At 38.2% G+C, this 15901-nt stretch overlaps 1 long non-coding RNA gene and 1 pseudogene across 2 annotated transcripts; one reads left to right on the top strand and one right to left on the bottom strand.

Moving 5' to 3' along the window:
- Positions 1-946: 946 nt before the first annotated feature.
- Positions 947-1507, bottom strand: LOC112183780 (annotated as a pseudogene).
- An 11152-nt stretch (positions 1508-12659) lies between these two features.
- Positions 12660-15579, top strand: LOC112185563. 2 transcript variants are annotated; one of them, XR_005807032.1, is made up of 3 exons: positions 12660-12959; positions 13727-13819; positions 15175-15579. It is a non-coding gene; the product is annotated as an uncharacterized LOC112185563 (long non-coding RNA). The 2 variants fall into 2 exon arrangements; XR_005807031.1 differs by lacking the exon at positions 15175-15579 and adding an exon at positions 14648-15168 and having other exon boundaries at positions 12662-12959.
- The last annotated feature ends 322 nt before the right edge of the window (positions 15580-15901 follow it).

Here is a 15901-nt window from a genome sequence, read left to right as displayed (position 1 = left end):
ACCATTATTAATAGACGGCCCTTTCCCATCCAAAACATGAATTTTTAATCAAACCAATCAAACCTTTTAACCTTAGAATAGCATCAATACATATAGATTAATAGAGTTTTGAGAGAAGATTCAAACACTACATTGGTTCGTTGTTTCTTGCTAACAAAGTGCTTTCTCTGCAAGAAGAAAGATCGTCGTATTCTGGGAGGCATTCGCTAATTCAAACCTTCAAGCACCTATAAGGGGCGATTTGTTTTAAGGCTATAGAATCAAACTTTAGCCTCGATTTGTTAAAGGTTTTTTAAGTTTTCATACTATAATTTTCTTATTGTTTAAGAATGAGAGAAATTGAGAGAGATTTATGATAGAATTGTGTATTTTCATTATTGAGAATAGGAGCCCTATATATAGGGATTACAAAGTACATGTTCTAATGATACCAGGAAAACTATTCTGAATAGGACTAGGAATTCTAGAACATTCTCTCCTATTACAATCATGGAACCAGTGACCGATTCAGGATCTGAAACCCGTCTAGGCTAATTACAAGTGCACAAAAATTTTAAAATTTCTCTCTATATATATATATATATATATTTTTAAGGTTTGGAACCCAATGGGAAGCTCATCCTCGTGCCTTTATTATTTTTTCCAATCAAAACATATAACCGGGGGGGGGGGGGGGGGTTGGGGATAAAAACGATGATGAAATGCCTCAGCCTCTATATTTTATGTATGTCCATGCCGCTCTGCTGTTTCCGCCATCTATAGCAATTTTGTTACCGAGTAGTATAAATGGAAATGCCTCAGTGTCAGCTGGACCTACCTAACCGATGGTGAAATAATGTCGATAATTAGAACTTCAGATAATCAGGATAACCTTACAAGCTAGATCCAATCAAAACATATAACCGGGGGGGGGGGGGGTTGGGGATAAAAACGATGATGAAATGCCTCAGCCTCTATATTTTATGTATGTCCATGCCGCTCTGCTGTTTCCGCCATCTATAGCAATTTTGTTACCGAGTAGTATAAATGGAAATGCCTCAGTGTCAGCTGGACCTACCTAACCGATGGTGAAATAATGTCGATAATTAGAACTTCAGATAATCAGGATAACCTTACAAGCTAGATAGTGCAGAACCGCAGAAGAGGAAAAATTTAACAGACCTGTTTGAGAAACTCTTCATGCCAGTTCTGAAGTGTTTCAAATGATCTTAGAACATTCACATCATAGACAACAACACAACAATCTGCTCCACATAAAATGCTGCCCTTGAGACTTTGAAACCTTTCTTGTCCTGCTGTGTCCCAAATCTGTCAAATACAATAGCACAGATGTGGCAAACAGAACTAAGATTAATTGATGTTTCAGGTGTATATATAGAGAATACATATTCTAGTAAATGGTTTAATTATTCACTTGCAAAGTCACCAATTTGTCATCAATATGAGGTTCCTTTGTGACAAAATCAGCACCAATTGTAGCTTTATATTGTTGAATGAACTTCTTTTATATGTGTGTGTGTGTGCGTGTATGAACATTCAGTTAATGATCCACACAGCCACACAGTACAAAATTTTGGATTATGATTAATCATAGTAAATTGAAATCACACTTGAATAAATTTGCATAACTGAAAATGGAACCAGTTTATTGGTTTCAGTTGAGTGCTTGCACGGTTAAGACTATCGAGAATCTTAAACGGGAGAAGCAAATATGGTACAAGAAATGGCCTTGTATAGCATTTTTGTCAAAATTTGGGAGACATTAGACTAACAACACCTAAAGCCTTGCTGTATCAAACATAAACATTGGATTTCAAGAATCAGACTTTGGCTCCTAAATTTTTCTTATGGTAAACAGAATTGATCAGAAAAGAAAAGAAATCAACAACAAATCCATTAAATCCATTACACCAATCAAGAGAGAATTGATCAGGAACACTATTTCAATCAACAAACCCATTAAACCAATCAAGAAATTTAGCAGAAAAGAAGAGAAATACCTCCTGTTTGGAGCAAATCAGAAAACAAAACAAGCTTGATGGATATCGCAGACTGAGGCTACTGGAAAATAAGATTTTCCACAAGAAGGGAATTTGGGTGTGGATTGCTTACTGAGTTTGAGTAGTGTGACTGTGTGAGGCACTGAGGCTGTGAGCTGCTGTGGGAGACTGGGAAAACACGCGACTTTGATGGATAATTTTTTTCTTTGGCCTGGTATGGGCTTAAGGTAAAGATATATATATACCTAAGGGTTTTTAGCCCAAAATCTTGTCTGGGCTTGAGCCCATATAGCCTTCTACATTCTTCCGCCCCTGCATGGAACTACTCCTAGTTTGATTAGGCACACAAAGCTGATTTCCTTCAACACTCCCCCTTGTGCCGCTCAAATTTTGTGGTGACGCTTCATCTGTTGCCTCGTTAAAAATCTAGCTCGAGTGAAAAACCCTGTGGGACAAAAACAAACTCGAGGAGGAGAAAAAGAGTACAACATGTCCTTCACTCTTCGAGAACGAACATGTAAACATCATAACTCCCCCTGATTGCTATAATCTTGGGAGTTCGGAAAAATTTCTCAATCCGATGCTCTTCACACGTTTCTCGAAGGTGAATTTAGGTAACGACTTAGTGAATAAGTCCGCTACATTATCCTCTAATCGGATTTGATTCGCTTCAATCTTTAGAAGTGATTGTTGTTGCTGATTATAAAAGAACTTAGGCGATATATGTTTGGTGTTATGGCCCTTGATGAAACCTAACTTCATTTGCTCAATTCAAGCTGCATTATCCTCATAAATGCATATAGGTTCATCCTTGGTAGACTTCAAACCGCAACTCCCTCGAATATGTCTAATTACAGACCTTAGCCATATGCATTCACGCACAGCTTCATGTAGAGCAATAATCTCTGCGTGATTTGAGGAAGTAGTAACAAGGGTATGTTTTGTAGACCTCCAAGATATCACAGTGCTTCCCATGGTAAAGACATAACCAGTTTGGGATTGACATTTTCAGGGTTAGAGAGGTACCATGCATCAGCAAAACCCATCAAAACATCATTTTCGTTTGGACGGCGGCGTTTTGCCTCTTGGGGTCCAATCCTAAATCTCCGTCATTCCTTTTCTCTCTATAAGAATAAAATAGGCCCATATTGATCGTACCTCTTAGGTATCGAAAAATTATTTTTACACCAATCCAATGGCGGCGTGTTGGCGCAGAGCTATGTCGAGCTAACAAGTTCATTGCGAATGAGATGTCATGTCTTGTGCATTGAGCTAAGTACAATAATACGCCTATTGCACTTAAATAGGACACTTTGGCCTCTAGTAATTCTTCGTCATCATCCTTTGGACGAAACAGATCTTTTCCGAGCTCAAGACTACGACCAATCATGGGAGTACTCTCAGGCTGTATCTTCATTAAAGCGCCTTAGAATTTTCTGAGTATATGCAGACTGATGGATCAAAATCCCATCACTACGGTGCTCGAGTTCTAAACCGAGACAAAACCATGTTTTCCCAAGATCTTTCATCTCAAATTCGGATTTCAAATATTTAGTAGTTTCCTTTAGCTCATCTAGAGGTCCAATTGGGTTCATATCATCGACAAAAAATGCTACGATTGCAAATCCAGAACTTGTTCTTTTTAATAAACACGCATGGGCATATTTCATTATTAATATATCTCTTCCCAATCAAGTAGTCACTTAGACGGTTATACCACATCTGTTCGGATTGTTTTAATCCATATAGTGAGCATTTTAATCTTATTGAAAACGCGCTCCTTGGTTTAGAGCCACTTGACGTGGGTAATTGAAGTCCATCTGGAACCTTCATATATATATATCTCTGAATCTAGATCCCCATAGAGATATGTTGTAACCACATCCCTAAGCTATATGTCAAATTTTTCAGAAACTACCAAACTAGTAAGGTAGCGGAACGTTATAACGTCCATTACGGGAGAATATATCTCCTTGTAGTCGATTCTAGGGCGTTGAGAGAAACCTTGCGCCACAAGGCGGGTTTTATATCTAACCACCTCTTTTTTCTCATTACGCTTTCTAATAAAGACCCATTTATAGCCAACAGGTTTTACATCTGGGGGTGTCTATGTTATAGGCCCAAATACCTGTCTCTTTGCTAGTGAATCCAATTCTACCTGGATCGCATCTTTCCATTTAGGCCAATCAGCTCTTCGTTGACATTCTTCGATAGAGCGAGGTTCAATATCATCATATTCTATAATTCCTTTTGCAACATGATATGCAAATGCATCATCAATAGCCATAGAATTTCTATCCATCATTTCATGTCGATTGGTTCTGACATTAGAGCGTCCCTCAATGATGTCTCTTGGATATAACCATAATCCGGAATATTCTCATGAGATGGATTATTTACGTTGATGATTAATGGATTATTTTGTACCAAACTTGCTTTCTTTCTTGGGCGAGAATCCATCGAACCTATGGGCTTCCTGCTCTTCTTGGCAGGAGCAGTGGGCCTAGCCACAATGTCACCAAGGGAGGGGACGTTGGCGCCATTCTCAGGTACTCTTGAGATGGCATCCTATCCTCTAATTCTAGGGACATCAATCCTTGCAGGCACATTTACAGTAGGTATATGTGATCTTGTCACTTTAGCTATATCAGAAAACGCATCAGGCATCGATTCTGCTACGTTCTAAAGATCGAGAATTCTCCGCACTTCAATTTCGGACTGTGCGGTTCAGGGATCAAGATGAGACAAAGTGGGGACAAACCACGACAATTCTTATCGTTCATGTTGAACATTTATGTTCTTATCTCCCCCTAATGACGGGAAGACTGTCTCATCAAAGTGACAATCCGCAAATCTAGCGGTAAAGAGATTGCCTGTCAAGGGGGTTCTAAATAGCGAACAATAGTTGGAAAATCATATCCAACATAAATGCCTAATCGTCGTTGAGGACCCATTTTGGTGCTCTATGGCGGCGCAAATGGCACATAAACCGCACACTCAAATATGCATAAGTACGGGATATTAGACTCGCACCCAGTCACTAGCTGTAATGCAAATAAAGGTTGAGTGGCTATGGGTCGTAGACGAATTTGCATGGCTGCATGCGATATTGTATAACGCCAAGCGGAAATATTGGTGCGCATTACCAAATGTCTGGGCTACCATCGTAGTCATTTAATGGTGGCTTTTCCGCGAGACCATTGGGTTGTGTACATGGGAATATGATGCCTAATATCAATCCCCAATGATATGCAATAGTCATCGAAAATTTTCGATGTAAACTCTCTAGCATTATGAAGTCGAATGGACTTAATGGGATGATCCGGGTAGTGAACCAGTAGCCATATGATCTAGGCTAGGAGTTTATCATAAGCAGCATGACGCGTGGATGATAGCGCGACACATGACCAGTGTGCTTGACAGGATCCGCCCCGAATTTCACCCTGAAATCCGAAGTGGCCCTGTGGGGCCCACCTTAGAAGAAAGTCTATCAAAAATTTGGCAGAACTTGTCCTAAAAATGGACTACCCAAAACCTGTAGAAAAACATTTACACTTCTAAACCATCCATCCTTATTCTCCTGGAGCCACCCTGCTCCCCAAATCACCACATTCTCCAATTCACATTACACAATTCCCAACTTAATAACATTAATTTCACAGTTATTGGAGCAATTCTAAAACAAAATGTGTAATAGAATAAAAAAGTAAAGAGGGTAAATGATCAAAAAATCTGACAATGCGGAAGCAGTGACAATTACGCCTTAACTCCATGTATGCCCGACCTCAACTAATCTAGCCTGCAAATTGGGCATTTGAAACCGAAGGGCCCAGGGGAAAAGTATTGAAAAACACGTTAGTGTGAGTAGACAAAAATAAATAATCAAGATAATTTAAATGAAGCAAATTTAAATACTTTCCCACGTATTTAAACTTATAAAACTTCGATGCATGCAACGATTATAAAACGTATTCCTTTAAACTCAAAATCTCATAAAAACGTAATAGGTCCACTGGTTAAGAGAAATCGAACTAGCCCCACTAGCTAGTCAAGTAACTGTAGGATATGGGGAAGAAGAAATTATCACCATACGGGTAAAGGAGCTCCTTAGGCTCTATCCTCGAATGCCACTCGCACATAGATTGTGTGAGGAGGAGAACTAATAACCTCGACTACCACTCACGTGAGGAGGAGAATCCTCGACTACCACTCACAAACACAAAGTAAGTGAGGAGGAGACATTAACCGAACGACCCGAGTATGGTGAGGAAAATAATCGAAAACCAGTAAATCCATAAGGCTTCCCCACATTTCTCACGAGAAAATAAATATATTCTAATGACGTGACCCCGCACGCCAAATATCCTCAAAAACACAACCGAGATAAATCAAAATAAATCTCCGAAGGTCAAATCATAAATCCAAAATTATCACTAAGGCATTCCCAATGCCAAAACCAAAGGTCGATAAACAAATAAGAAAAAATATATCTCCAACGAAATCCCATTTTGAAAATCCTTCAGAAATCTCAAATCGACAAATAGAAATATATTTAATTCCGAAAACCACCTCGGAAAAAAAATTCATCGAATATCAATATGAATCATAAACCAAAATGATAATCGAGATAAATCATAATCTTCATAAATCAACAATGCAAGCAAATCCATAAGATATCTCAAAATAAATTTTCCAAAACCAAATTATGGCAAAATGATAAAATGATAAACAAATAAGTAAATCATTATTTCAGAAAAATAATCGCATGCATCAATTGTTAAAAACAAAAGTCCACTCACAGTATTATTTAGGAGATCATGCATATGAATTCCATCATCAAGCAATAGCTCGGTACGTCGCCCTGTACATAATTATATTCCGTGAATAATAATTCGATAATTAGATACGATTCTAAAATCAATCCTCTTAAGTCAACATCTCCATTTCCTTCTCCGATTCAACCCAAACTTTACCACTAACACCATTTCATTAATTTACAAGTTCTAGGGCAGATTCGAGAGAAATCCGACGGTCGGATTCTCGTAAATCGAAAATTGAAATCCTAAATCTTCGGAAACTAAAAATTGATTCAAAACTTCTCCAATCTTCACCAAATTCACATATTCAACCTCTACAACAATTATAGGATTTAATAAGCTAAAAAATTGAAAATTAAAAACTGCCCTACACGCCGTCACCACCGCCACCAGCTCCAATGGCCACCAAAATTTGGCAGCACTACCTATTCAACAAACCCAACATTTTTCTCAACTACAACAAGTTCAAATTTTACCTTGAAGAGCTCCAATTCGACCGGTGAAAAATTTCCAGAAAATTCAAAACCCTCGATTTGAACATCTCTTTGATTCTCCTTCCTCGCTGTGAATTGCAGCTAGCAGCTTGAGGGGAAAATGATCACTGGCTCGAGGCGCCCCTATTGGACTTGGTTTGGAGCCGGAGATGGCCGGAATTGGGAGATTTGCCGAAAAAACTCCAACTGCTACAGTACTATAATTGCCGGAATTCATGGTTTTCCGGTCAAATCGCCGAGACCCACGAGTACCAATGTGTAGAGGAGGGGGAGGCGATCCTAGCCCAACTGGAATCATGTCGATTGGACACCAGACGTGGGAGATATCAGCGAGTGAAGGGAGGCGATTTCCAACTCGAGCTGTACGGCTTCTCGGCCTTGCAGCGCCCTCCTCAGTTTGTTTTTCACCCCGATGTCTTCTGAGAAGTTGTAGATGACGTCAAAATGAGAAAAATTGCTTTTGGAATCAAGTCGATTGGAATCCTGTGGAGGAAGATATGGCCGGACAAAGAAGACCCCAGAAAACGCGATGGGGAGTGGAGAGGAGAAAGAGAGAGAGCTCGGTAAGTTTCTGGAAAAATATGAAAACTTACCACAGTACTTTCTCTATATAGAAAGTTACTATGAACAGTAATTTTAATATTTTGGCCATAATTTTTGCATACGAACTCCGATTTAAGCGTACCATATATGCGCAGACTCGGTTTAATGTCCTCTACAACTTTTATGAGGAAAATTTTCTCAAATTTTGACCCGAAAAAAAAGTCAACTTTTAGGGCCACTAAAAGTATCGAAATAAAGTAAAAAGTGAAAATAGTTGTCGTTTATTGTCCAGATGACTAGTAAATAGGTAAATTAAGATACGAAACGTTACAGTGCCCGCACATCAACCAACACCATAAAATATCTAAGCAGTCCGCAAGTTGGTTAAATCGATCCACAGAATCCCTTGGATTCTATGTAAGAATGGAATTATTTCCTTAGTATCCTTCGCATAGGATGGTCTCGATCCTAATTTTGCTAAAGAGTAGGCTTTGCAGAATGAATGATGGGCTTTAGAAACAACCAATGAGGATTTTGGTTGAACTATGAAGTCACACTTGACTTTAGAAGTAGAATTTGGAGATAAAAGAGCATTGGTGGCGTCAAAGCCACCCTTAGGCCGCAGGGGGATGGCGGCGTCAGCCTGTGAAGGCTGGTTTTGTGGGGGAATAACACCGTGAGGTGCAGGGGCTCCTTCGGGGTCCAAAATCCAATTTTTACTTCTTTTCGTTCTGAAAAATGGATGTCTGTGTGAAGTCTTTAAGATACGGATCATCATATCACGACCTGGATGTCCCAAACGGTCATGCCAAAGCCTATATGTGTTGGAATCCCATAAATCATCTCTCATAACATGATTGGATTCAATTCTTCGAATAGTGGTTGCATACAACCCACTAGATCGACACATAAGTTTCTCTAAGACTCATTTATGTCTGTAGTCATTAGAGGTAATGCAAATGAACTCTTGTCCATTCTCACAATGTGTTTCCACATGAAAACCATTGGCTCTTATATCTTTGAAGCAATAAAGTTCGATAAATATGTCCAAGACATGAGATAAAATAAATCGACACTTTATTAATAATAGCCAATGATCACATCAAAGTTTCGTGACCAAAATCTAATCCAATAAAAATCAAACTTTAGACGAATTGTAGTCACTCAATCCGTTGGGTAACTCTAATTAAATATGACCAGGTAAGTAGGAAGAGATGTCGATGGAGCGAGGCTCACTTAATTACCACTAATCTCAAGCTACTTTCCTAGACATCATACTTAATTAGATGAGCCTGGTGAGAAAGAGTTAATCCAATAAGTCATTTTATTGATTAAGGCATAATTGCCATTACATAATTCTTGGAAAAGTAAACAACTATACTAATAAAATCTGCTGTATTTTCTCTATCGCTAGATTTAAAGTCTTCTATAGCTTGATATCTTGATCACCATTGATAAGGTACTCCTTAAAACACCATGAAGAGGATGCTCTCTTGATTGAGATGTATTGACGCAATACATATGGTCTCTAGGACCAATGGCATTGGAATAGTGCTACCATGGCCATAAGTGGTACCATGGTGTCCAACCTTATACCCTCAACGTCATGACTCCTATGGTCATGTTAGGGTTTTCTCAATCAATTTGTTCTTTTGTGATTTTCCACAATCATGCATCAATGATCTGATGCGGAGAGCTTCCGAACATATTTCATAACTCTTTCAAAGTTTAGAGAAGCGGAAATTATTCCATCGTGCTACTAAGTTCGGAAAATCGTGAACGTTACTAAAATGTTTACGAGGCGCAACCCAAAGGTTTTGAACAGTATCCTTATTCATGTACTCAAACTAGAGGGTCATCTCCATGTGGCGCTTCATCAGGGTAAATGCCTTGGAATTATCTATCTCAGTTTGAGAGCCTTGAGTGGTTCCTTTAAAACATGATTCCTGGATTAGAGGCAAAAAATAAAGGGCAATTATGTAGAGCTCAACATTATGAGCCCACATGAAAATATCCCATGCCCGTAGAATCCAATAGAGTAAAATCGAGCTCGTTGAAGTCTGACATCCTGGAAAGGAAAGCAAGAACGTATTTAGTTTCGAAGTCAATTCTTGCACGAAAACTAATATAAGATTTTTGAGCCTTAATGCTACCAAGAAATCGATTTTCAAGAATATTTGGATTAGACCGAAATCGAACCCACGTTATAAGAAAGGTGGGATGTAGAAGAAGGGAGGTTGCACGTCCCCGAGGTAAAAGAAGACGAAAAGTAAATTTCGAAAGCGGGAACTTTAATGTAAATACTTGTTGAAATTCGGAGCAGATTTGCTTCTGAACAGCTCTCACTTCGATTGATGTACATGTCTCAAAATGACTCCAATAGGGCTGAAATTTAGAGGTCAGAAGAAGAGACAGAGGCGAACAACTTTGATGAAGAAAGAATTTTGATCTGAGGTCCCAATCAAGACGTTTTGGGGCTTGCAAGCAGGCTGATCTGCACAGGAACGAGCGTCCTGCTGTGCTGCAGGGACAGCAGGCGTGCGGCGATGCTACAGGGGTAGTAGGCAGCACGGGTGCGTAAGGGTCACAGGGACTCGCAAGTGGGCAGCAGCGGCCAGGCTAGCTCGGGCTAGGTGCAACGGTGGAAAAGATGATATTGAAGAGAATTTCGGTTTTTGGATTTTTGGTTTTTGTGCTTAGAACTCGTGCTGATAACGTGTTTAAGAATGAGAGAAATTGAGAGAGATTTATGATAGAATTGTGTATTTTCATTATTGAGAATGGGAGCCCTATATATAAGGATTACAAAGTACATGTTCTAATGATACTAGGAAAACTATTCCGAATAGGACTAGGAATTCTAGAACATTCTCTCCTATTACAATCATAGAACTACTTCTAGTTTGATTAGGCACACAAAGCTGATTTCCTTCAACACTTTATTGTATTTGATTTGAATTACAGTGGTTTCTTATACTGATTTACAATATACCAATTTCTTAACTAATTTTCTAACATCATAAAGATAAGTCAACCCTAAAACCCTCGTCTGTCTTTTGATTAGGTAGTCTCACTGAAGACCCTAATGGCTGTGAAGAGTATTTATTATTAACATTATAGCTAGGGTACCTGGGAAACGCATATATGAATAACAATCCGAGCCCATATTTATTAAAAACCAAAACTGGAAATACAACATATTAATTATATGGCCACAAGCGGCTCAGCCAAACCAAGATCAACATGAAACGATCTAGGGAGACATCCCTAGTCAACAAACAATGAATTAGCTAAATGCATTGTAGAAGAAACAAGACGAACGAAAGCACAAGAGAAGTGGCCACAGCAAGGATCAACAGGAGCAAAAAACTCGCCAAACCAGTTTCTCTCAAAAAGAATATTTACCAAAAACGAAGAGATGGAGTTCTGCCTTTGCGCTTCTTGGCCGTGAGATTGTCAAACTGTTTCTTGAGGTCACGATTCAGTTGGGGGAGTTTGTCGCCTAAGACAGATGGGTATAGAGAATTATCTTCTCTGGAGAAGTCTTCACAATGCTTTATGGCCTTGGAGAGTTCCTTTTTATAATCTTCTACTTCCTTGATCGAGAAATGTAAACTCTCGTTACAATCTTCTATGACTTCTATATATTTGACCTGTAGTGGCTTTAATTCATCGAGCCTGGATTTGGTGTTTCCGAGCTCCTTTTTGAAATTAACTTTGTTGTTTTTCAGTGTCTGGACACAGCCATACAGGTGTTCGAAAAGTGCCTTGGCACTATGCTCCTCTGGTCGATTGGTGTGTATCAGTGGCTCGAGGACGTGGCCACATAGATTTTTGAGCCGTGCCTTGACACCAGTTTCCTCAGGTCCATTGGTGTGTATCAGTGTCTCGACTCGGCCTTTTACACCTTCCAAAACTGCTGCCACGGCACCAGTTCCCTCATGCGAGTTGGGTTTCTGGCCCGTCAGTATTTGAAGCTGCTCCTTGATAGATTTATCCAATTCGTCAAGTTGTTTGGTGTACCTAGAATCTTTGAGCGAGTTAGATTCCCCGGAGAAGTTTTCGCAAAGCTGCATGTGATCCTTGAGTTTCTTTTGGAAGTCTTCTACTTCCTTGATTGAAAGACGGAATTTGAAGCTTTCTATCGTTAGCTTTATATTTTTGACCACCGGTTGTAATTCGTCGAGCCTGGATTTTATGGTATTGAGCTCCTGAGTGAAATGATGCTTGTGCCTGATCAGTCTGTCCACGCTCTTGATCAACTTCCCGAGATCATCCTCGGTAACCTTAAGCACCGCATGTGCAGCCATTCTTGATTGATTTGATTACAAATCACAAGAAATCAATAACAACTAATTCTATTAGAAAATTGAAAAGCTTTAATGCAAGGTAACTTTGGAAACAATATGAGGAAAGAAACCTGAAAGTCGAAACTCTAATTCAGACTCAAATCTGGTTCAGCTTATATGTCCAAGAGAACGAAAAACCAGTACTATATATAGTTGCCCGCAACTCCATTAGCAAAATACTATACAAGATTAACTTCAAACTTCCCAGTACCACTACTAGAAATGTGGCCAAAGGGCACCGATAGATGGCCACTGATAAGCAAACGGTTCTTCTAACTTTTGTGATCCACTGATAGCATATGTTGGTGGCAAAAAATTGGATTTGTCACTGATGATCAGTGGTTAATATGTTTATTAATAAACTAAATAATAAAATAATAATATAGCTGATCACTTTCTATCCCCCCTTATTTAGTATTATTATTTTTTTGCCCATAGAGAATTAAATATACCAATTGCAACAAATTCTCAAACACTCTCTCTCTCTCTCTCTCTCTCTCTCTCTCTCTCTCTCTCTTTCTCAGGGAGACTCTCTCAGCAGATAAACAAACAATGAAAAAACTCAAACTCTCTTGCTCTCTCTTTCTTCTTCATTGCCATTTCTTTAACTCCGGTGACCTGCGACACGACCGATACTAATGAATCTAGGGTGAGCCGATCTACAAAACCCACATGGCCATAGGACGGGAAATTAGCCAACGCGCCGTCACCAATGGTTTGCTGACTTCAACAGCTGTCGATCGTGTTCTGCAAAAGGTTCCACCTTTTTTTACTCTGAATCTTGTTGTAGGTAAAATATGTTTTGGATTTTAGGGTTGTTTCTTTCTGGCTGGTGGAAACTTGGATTTCAGTACGGGATCATGGCTGTTGGGTTTTATGGGTGTTTTAGGGTCTTTCATGTTCATTTGGGTGAATCTGAAAATGTTCTCTTGATAAAAAATAAAATCCCAGAAATAATAATTTTCATGTAGAACAAGGTGCAATTAAGTTTTTTTTTTTTCCCTTGCTAGAAGCATGTGCTTTGAATCCAACACTTACTTTAGTCTCTGTTTTGCTGCAGTAGGATTTCTGAATTAATAATGGGTTATAGAGTTATATGTATTGGAATATGGATGAGCATAATTGTAGAATCTTATTTTAGTTGACCTATGCAAAGCCTTGTTCTAAGCCAATTTAATTTGTAATAAAATTGCAATGAATTCAGATTTGATGTTTCTCATGGTAAAGTTTTTTAATTTAATAGCTTAGTGTTTAGTTGTTGAGCTATTTCAAATGCTAGTCGAACTTGAGCTATTTCAAATGCTCAAGTGTTCAGTCATTGTTGAGAAGGTGGAGTCTAGGTCATGCTCCCAGTGGAGGGTTGCCCCTGTTCCCAATGAGTTCGATTAATTGGCTCATAACAAGGTCTATCCATATGTACTATCAACACATATGCTATTTTTAAGAAAGAATTTGTTCAGTAACCAGTTTAATGAATAAATCCTTGTCTTTAAGATTCTAGCTGTACATCTTTGAAGCTGCAGGTGTATGGTGATTGAGGAAGATTGTGGTGATGCAGCTGTGGAGACTTTGAATCAGTTCCTTGGTTGGTGCAAGCTCTCATTATTTTTCGTAAGGTGTGTTGGCTGTTATAAAATACAGAATTTCTTTGTGCTTGGGTTCTGTGGTGTACATAGATCCCATAAGTGACGAAACAATCTTGTATTTAAGTTTTTCTTGTAACATGAATACATTTTGTGTGGTACTATCCCTAAACCCATTCTTGTTATTAGGTACGTAATAAGTTGTCTCCATGCCATTTGATGGCTGTTGACTGTTTCTTTGTTTGCTTATGCCTAACAATCACCATTGTAGATTGTAATCGTAAATATACCTAGTGAATGAAGTAAAATTTTCATATGTTTTCAGCTGCATTTAAAACTTGTCTGAGAAGTTGAAAAAACACATAATCAAGCAAGAGGTCTTGTGCGATAAAAAGAGCGTTTGGCTGTTATGAAGACAAGTTCATTCCAATTCCTATTCCTCTCATTGATCTTTATACTCTCTAATATGCATCTCTCTTTCTCTGTCAGCTAATCAAGTTATCTGTCCTTTTTTTATAAAATGTTCTACGAATTAACCTACTCAAGATATTGAGGCAACAATATCATGCAAAAAAAAAAAATCTTGATCGACTAGATACATTGAAATAAACATCAAATTTGTGACTAGATATATTTACTTCCGGTAGGTTTAGGCTTGTAAGTTGCTTTAGGTTTCTATTTCTGGACTAGGTGGTGCAGTAAGTTGAATTTACATATCTGTATAACTTTAGATTTTTGCAAAAGAGTGATGATGTATAATTGTATATGAATACATTTGTAGACATCATTTATATATTCAACTATTTTATGTTATTTATTCTTTACTATATTCTTGTGCTTACTGTTGTTTTTGATTTTCAGGTATTCCTACAAGTAAATTTGGGTTATCATCATCAATTGTATCCTAATTTCTTTTGCTTCTGTGAGCATCACCACTTGTGCTCTATATATTCTGGTTCATTCTAAGCTCACTTCTGTCCTTCGAATTGATACCCATAAATTCTTCTTGCTCCATTATGCTCTATGTTTAGCTAGACAGTGCTTGGTATCATGTTTCTATGTGAATTTTTGCCTATAATTAATAACTCGGGACTCCCACTAGTTAAAATTCATAAACTAATTATATGGCTTCTCATTGATAATACTGTGATACTTCACATCAACTTATATTTGTTTCTTTATTTCTTTTGATGCCAAAATGAGCCATAATAGCACAATTATGAAACCCAAGCTCTTCATGTCCATGTTATATATGCAGCACATCAACTAAATACATTGCAAATGTAACTGTGTCAATATATGCTTCAAATAATTGAGTGATTGATGCGTAGAAGTCAATCACATATTTGGTGTTGTTTTGATCTTCTACTTGATTGTTCTATTTGTAGGTTTTTCTCAGATGCAGTTAGATGGAGTATTGATTCCTTTGGCCTGGGATCAAAAATGATAACTTTACTGATCATGGTGTTCTATTTTCATTTGGTTGGTTAATGATTAACAATAAGAATTTGACTAGGATACATCAACCCTATGTATTCATTGCACTTACTCTTTGGCAGGTACTAGAAATCATAAAGGCAAACATTGTGATACCGATCAAACCTTGGTGGGAGGGGCCGTAAATTATGTATAGACATGGTGTTCTATTTTTTTAAGTTTGTAAATATGATAAAGCAGGCTATGTAATTTCTCACTGATGCAATAAAAATATTTACTATCAATTTTTATGAGGTTAAATGATTTATTTATTGGTGTAATACTGGTAGTTGAATGATAAAAGAGGATAAAATTTTGGGGTGAGATAATTGGCATTTTCATTTTTCAAAATTTTTTTTCTTTTGCTTGGGTTCATTTCACACCAAATGATTGGTGGCAATGACCAATCATCAGTAATCAGGTTGGTCAGAGTAGGCAGTGCGGGACCCAGTACTGCTAAAGTAGAAAGAGGACACCATTCCTAGAATGGGTGTCCTAAGTCTCAATGGAAACGGCAGCAAAGGGGACTGACATTGAATTGGTGGCTGCATGGTGGCTAATCAATTAATTGGTGCCCTTTACAAACAATGGACACCCTTAATGGAGGGTGTCCTATAGACAAAATTCTAGTAGTGTACA

The sequence above is a fragment of the Rosa chinensis genome, chromosome 2, assembly GCF_002994745.2.
Source record: "Rosa chinensis cultivar Old Blush chromosome 2, RchiOBHm-V2, whole genome shotgun sequence".
Classification (NCBI taxonomy): domain Eukaryota; kingdom Viridiplantae; phylum Streptophyta; class Magnoliopsida; order Rosales; family Rosaceae; genus Rosa; species Rosa chinensis.
This window is presented reverse-complemented; position numbering and strand designations above follow the sequence as displayed.